The following is a 5,829-nucleotide window of genomic DNA, read 5'->3' as shown; positions in this document are numbered from 1 at the left end:
TAAAGCTTTAGTTTTCTAAACTATTACAGATGTAACATACATATTATGTAGAATTAAAACTAAAGCCACATTTAATCACAACGTTCAGTGGTATTAAGTGCATTCACTTTACTGTATATAATTAATCTTCTATTTTCTTTTTTTATGTTATTAATTACACTTTATTCATTTTGTATCCCCCCATAAGCCCCTCCCTCCTCCCCTCCCAATCCCACCCTCCCTTCCCTTTCTGCATGCATGCCCCTCCTCAAGTCCACTGATAGGGGAGGTTCTCCTCTCCTTTCTGATCTTAGTCTATCAGTTCACATCAAAAGTGGCTGCATTGTCCTCTACTGTGGCCTGGTAAAGCTGCTCTCCCCTTAGGGGGAGGTGATCAAAGACCAGGCCAATCAGATTATGTCAGAGGCAGTCCCAATTCCCATTACTATGTAACCCACTTGGACACTAAACTGCCATGGGCTACATCTGTGCAGGGGTTCTAGAGAATCTCCATGAATAATCCTTGGTTGGAGTATGAGTCTCTGGGAAGTTCCCTGTGTTCAAATTTTCTTGTTCTGTTGCTCTCCTTGTGGAGACCCTGTCCTCTCCAGCTCTTACTATTTCCCACTTCTTACATAAAATTCCATTCACTCTGCCCAACAGTTGACCATCAGGCTCAGCATCTGCTTTGATAGTCTGTAAGGCAGAGGCTTTCAGAGGCCCTCTGTGGTAGGTTCGTAGTTTGTTTCCTGTTTTCTTCTTTTGGCTTTCAGAAGCCCTCTGTAGAAGGTTCCTAGGTTGTTTCCTGTTTTCTTCTTCTTCTTCTTCTGATGTCCATCCTCTTTGCCTTTCAGGATGAGGATTGACCATTTTAGTTAGGGTCCTCTCTCTTGCTTAGTTTCTTTAGATGCACAGACTTTAGTAGGTTTGTCCTATGTTGTATGTCTATATGAGTGAGTATATACCATATGTGTCTTTTTGCTTCTGGGACAACTCACTCAGGATGATCCTTTCCAGGTCCCACCATTTACCTGCAAATTTCATGATTTCCTTATTTTTCATTGCTGAGTAATACTCCATTGTGTAGATGTACCACAGTTTCTGCATCCATTCTTCAGTTGAGGGGCATCTGGGCTGTTTCCAGCTTCTGGCTATTACAAATAAAGCTGCAACAAACATGGTTGAACAAATGTCCTTTTTGTGTACTTGAGCCTCTTTTGGATATATGCCCAGAAGTGGTATGGCTAGATCTTGGGGAAGCGCTATTCCTAGTTGTCTGAGAAAGCTCCAGATTGATTTCCAGAGTGGTTGTACAAGTTTATATTCCCACCAGCAGTGGAGAAGGGTTCCTCTATCTCCACAACCTCTCCAGCATGTGTTGTCACTTGAGTTTTTTATCTTGGCCATTTTCATGGGTGTAAGGTGAAATCTCAGGGTTGTTTTGATTTGCATTTCCCTAATGGCTAATAAGGTTGAGCATTTCTTTAAGTGCTTCTCTGCCATTCGATATTCCTCTCCAGAGAATTCTCTGTTTAGCTCTGTTCCCCATTTTTAAGTGGATCACTTGGTTTGCTGATTTACACCTTCTTTAGTTCTTTATATATACTAGATATGAGTCCTCTATCAGATAAAAGGTTGGTGAAGATTCTTTCCCAATCTGTAGGTGGTCGCTTTGTTTTGATGACTGTGTCCTTTGCTTTACACAAACTTTTCAGTTTCATGAGGTCCCATTTATTGATTGTTGCTCTTAGAGCCTGTGCTATTGGTGTTCTGTTCAGGAAGTTTTCTCTAGTACCAATGAGTTCTAGGGTATTCCCCACTTTTTTTTCAAGCCGATTTAATGTGTCTGGTTTTATGTTGAGGTCTTTGATCCACTTGGACTTCAGTTTTGTGCAGGGTGATAAGTATGGATCTATTTTCATTTTTCTACATGTAGATATCCAGTTGGACCAGAACCATTTGTTGAAGACGCTATCTTTTTTCCATTGTATGGTTTTGGCGTCTTTGTCAAAGATCAGGTGTCCATAAGTGTGTGGGTTTATTTCTGAGTCCTCTGTTTGGTTCCATTGATCCACCATTCTGTTTCTATGCCAGTACCATGCAGTTTTTAAAACTGTTCCTCTATAGTACAACTTAAGATCAGGGATGGAGATACCTCCAGAAGATCTTTTATTGTAGAGGATTGTTTTAGCAATTCTGGGTTTCTTGTTATTCCATATGAAGTTGAGAATTTTTCTTTCCAGGTCTGTAAAGATTTGTGTTGGTAATTTGATGGGAATTGCATTGAATCTGTAGATTGCTTTTGGTAAGATGGCCATTTTTACTATGTTAATCCTGCCAAGCCATGAGCATGGGAGATCTATCCATCTTCTGATATCTTCTTCTAATTCTTTCTTCAGAGACTTGAAATTTTTTTCATACAAGTCTTTAACTTCCTTGGTTACGGTTACTCTGAGGTACCTTATGTCATTTGTGGCTATTGTGAAGGGTGTTCTTTCCCTAATTTCTTTCTCAGCCCTTTTGTCTTTTGTATACAGGAGGGCTACTGATTTTTTTGAGTTAATTTTGTATCTGGCCACTTTGCTGAAGATTTTTATCAGCTGTAGGAGTTCCTTGGTAGAGTTTTTGGGGTCACTCACGTATACTATCATATCATCTGCAAATAGTGATCATTTGACTTCTTCCTTTCCAATTTGTATCCCCTTGATCTCCTTCAACTGTCTTATTGCTCTAGCAAGGACTTCCAGAACTATGTTGAAGAGATATGGAGAGAGTGGGCAGCCTTGTCTTGTCCCTGATTTCAGTGGGATTGCTTTAAGTTTCTCTCCATTCAGTTTGATGTTGGCTATAGGTTTGCTGTATATTGCCTTTACTATGTGTAGATATGTGCCTTGTATCCCTGATCTCTCCAATACTTTAAACATGAATGGATATTGGATTTTGTCAAAGGCTTTATCAGCATCTAGGGAGATTATCATGTGTTTTTTTTTCTTTCAGTTTGTTAATATGGTGGATCACATTGATGGATTTCTATATATTGAACTACCCTTGCATACCTGGGATGAAGCCTACTTGGTCATGTTGGATGATATCTTTGATGTGTTCTTGCATTCGGTTTGCGAGTATTTTGTTGAGTATTTTTGCATCAATGTTCATAAGGGAGATTGGCCTGAAGTTCTCTTTTTTTGTGGGTCTTTGTGAGGTTTAGGTACAAAGGTGACTGTGGCTTCATAGAATGAGTTTGGTAATGTTCCTTCTGTTTCGGTTTTGTGGAATAGTTTAAAGAGAATTGGAGTTAGCTCTTTTTTGAATGTCTGGTAGAATTCTGCGCTGAAATCATCAGGTCCTGGGCTTTTTTTTTTTGGATGGGAGACTTTCGATGACTGTGTCTATTTCTTTGGGGGATATAGGATTATTTAATTGATTTACCTGGTCCTGATTTAGCTTTGGTAAGTGGAATTGATCAAGAAAATTGTCCATTTCATTTAAATTTTCAAATTTTGTTGCGTATAGACTTTTGAAGTAAGTCCTAATTATTGTTTGAATTTCCTCAGTGTCTGTAGTTATTTCCCCCTTTTCATTTCTGATTTTGTTTATTTGGATGGTGTCTCTCTGCCTTTTAGTTAGCTTGGCTAAGGGTTTGTCTATCTTGTTGATTTTCTCAAAGAACCAACTCTTGGTTTCATTGATTCTTTGAATTGTTTTATTTGTTGTTAATTGATTAATTTCAGCCTTGAGTTTGATTATTTCCAGCCGTCTACTCCTTTTTGGTGTGTCTGCTTCTTCTTTTTCTAGGGTTTTTAAGTGAGCCATTAAGTTGCTTGAATGCGCTGTCTCGAATTTCTTCTTGAAGGCACTTAGTGCTATGAACTTTCCTCTTAGCACTGCTTTCACTGTGTCCCACAACTTTGGGTATGTTGTGTCTTCATTTTCATTGAGTTCTAGGAAGATTTTAATTTCTTTCTATATTTCTTCCCTGACCAGCTGTCTTTTAGTAGCAAGTTGTTCAATTTCCATGTATGTGTAGGCTTTTTGCTATTTCTGTTGTTATTGAGGTCCAGCTTTATTCCATGGTGATCAGACAGGATACAAGGGATTATTTCAATCTTCTTGTATCTGTTGAGGCTTGCTTTGTGACCAACTATGTGGTCTATTTTGGAGAAGGTTCCATGAGGTGCTGAGAAAAAGGTAAATTCTTTTGTGTTTGGGTGTAAGGTTCTGTAAATGTCTGTTAGGTCCATTTGATTCATGACCTCTGTTAGAGATATTGTTTCTTTGTTTAATTTCTGTTTTGTTGACCTGTCCTTTGTTGAGAGTGGGGTGTAGAAGTCTCCCACTATTAGTGTGTGGGGATCTATGTGTGGTTTAAGTTTTATTAATGTTTCTTTCACAAATGTGGGTACCCTAGTATTTGGGGCATAGATGTTCAGGATTGTGATGTCTTCTTGGTGGAATTTTCCCTTGATGAGTATGAATTGTCCTTCCCCATCTCTTTTGATTAATTTTGGTTGGAAGTCTATTTTATCAGATATTAGAATGGCTACTGCTGCTTGCTTCTTGCATCCATTTGCTTAGAAAGCCGTCTTCCATCCCTTTACCCTCAGGTAATGTCTATCTTTGTGACTTAGGTGTGTTTCTTGCATCCATTCTGTTAGTCTGTGTCTTTTTATTGGAGAATTAAGTTTATTGATATTGAGAGAGATTAATGACCAGTGGCTGTTAAATCCTTTGACTTTGATGTTGGCTGTGGTCATATGGTTGTGTGCTTGGTTGCTTTTTGTTTTACTGTAGTGGGGTTATTTATTTCCTGTGTTTTCTTGGATGTAGCTAGTTTTCTTGGGTTGTATTTCCCCTTCTAGTGTCTTCTGTAATGCTGGATTTGTTTGTAAGTATTGTTGAAATTTGTTTTTGTCATTGAATATCTTGTTTTCTCTGTCTATGAGGATTGAGAGTTTTGCTGGGTATAGTAGCCTGGGCTGACATCTGTGTTCTCTTAGGGTCTGCATGATATCTGTCCAGGCCCTTCTGGCTTTCATAGTCTCTGTTGAAAAGTCAGGTGTGATTCTAATGGGTTTGCCATTATATGTTACTTGGCCTTTTTCTCTTGCAGCTTTTAGTATTTTTTCTTTGTTCTGTATATTTACAGTTTTGATTATTATGTTGCGGGTGGATTTTCTTTTCTGCTCTAATTTATTGGGTGTTCTATAGGCCTCTTGTATTCTTATTGGTCTCTCCTTTAAGTTGGGGAAATTTTCTTCAATGATTTTGTTGAAGATATTTTCTGGGCCTTGGTACTGGGAATCTTCTTTTTCCTCTATTCCTTTTATTCTTAGGTTTTGTCTTTTTATGTTGTCTTGAATTTCTTGGACGGTCTGTGTCAGGAATTTTTTAGATTTAACATTTTCTTTAACAGATACATCTATTTCTTCCATTGTATCTTCCACACCTGAGATTCTTTCTTCCATTTCTTGTAGCCTGTTGGTTATGCTAACCTCTGTAGTTCCTGCTTTCTTCCCTAAGTCCTTTCTCTCCACAATTTCTTCCATTTGTGTTTTTTTTTTTAATTTTTCCAATTCTATCTTCAGGTCTTGAGCTATTTTGTTGGTTTTCTTCACCTGTCTGACTGTATTTTCATGTTTTTCCATCAATTCCTTCAGCTGTTTGTTTGAACAATCCACTGTTTCTTTTATTTCATTCAGTGATTTAAGCATTTCCTCTCTAAAGGCCACAGACTGTTTGGCTGCAGCTTACTCTATTTCTTTTTATATTTTATTTGTTTCCTCTGTTATCTTCTTCATGAGCATAGATGTTAGGTCATCTCCTTGAATTTCAATTATGCTGGGGTGTCTA

Source organism: Meriones unguiculatus, chromosome X (genome assembly GCF_030254825.1).
Source record: "Meriones unguiculatus strain TT.TT164.6M chromosome X, Bangor_MerUng_6.1, whole genome shotgun sequence".
Classification (NCBI taxonomy): Eukaryota; Metazoa; Chordata; class Mammalia; order Rodentia; family Muridae; genus Meriones; species Meriones unguiculatus.
This window is presented reverse-complemented; position numbering follows the sequence as displayed.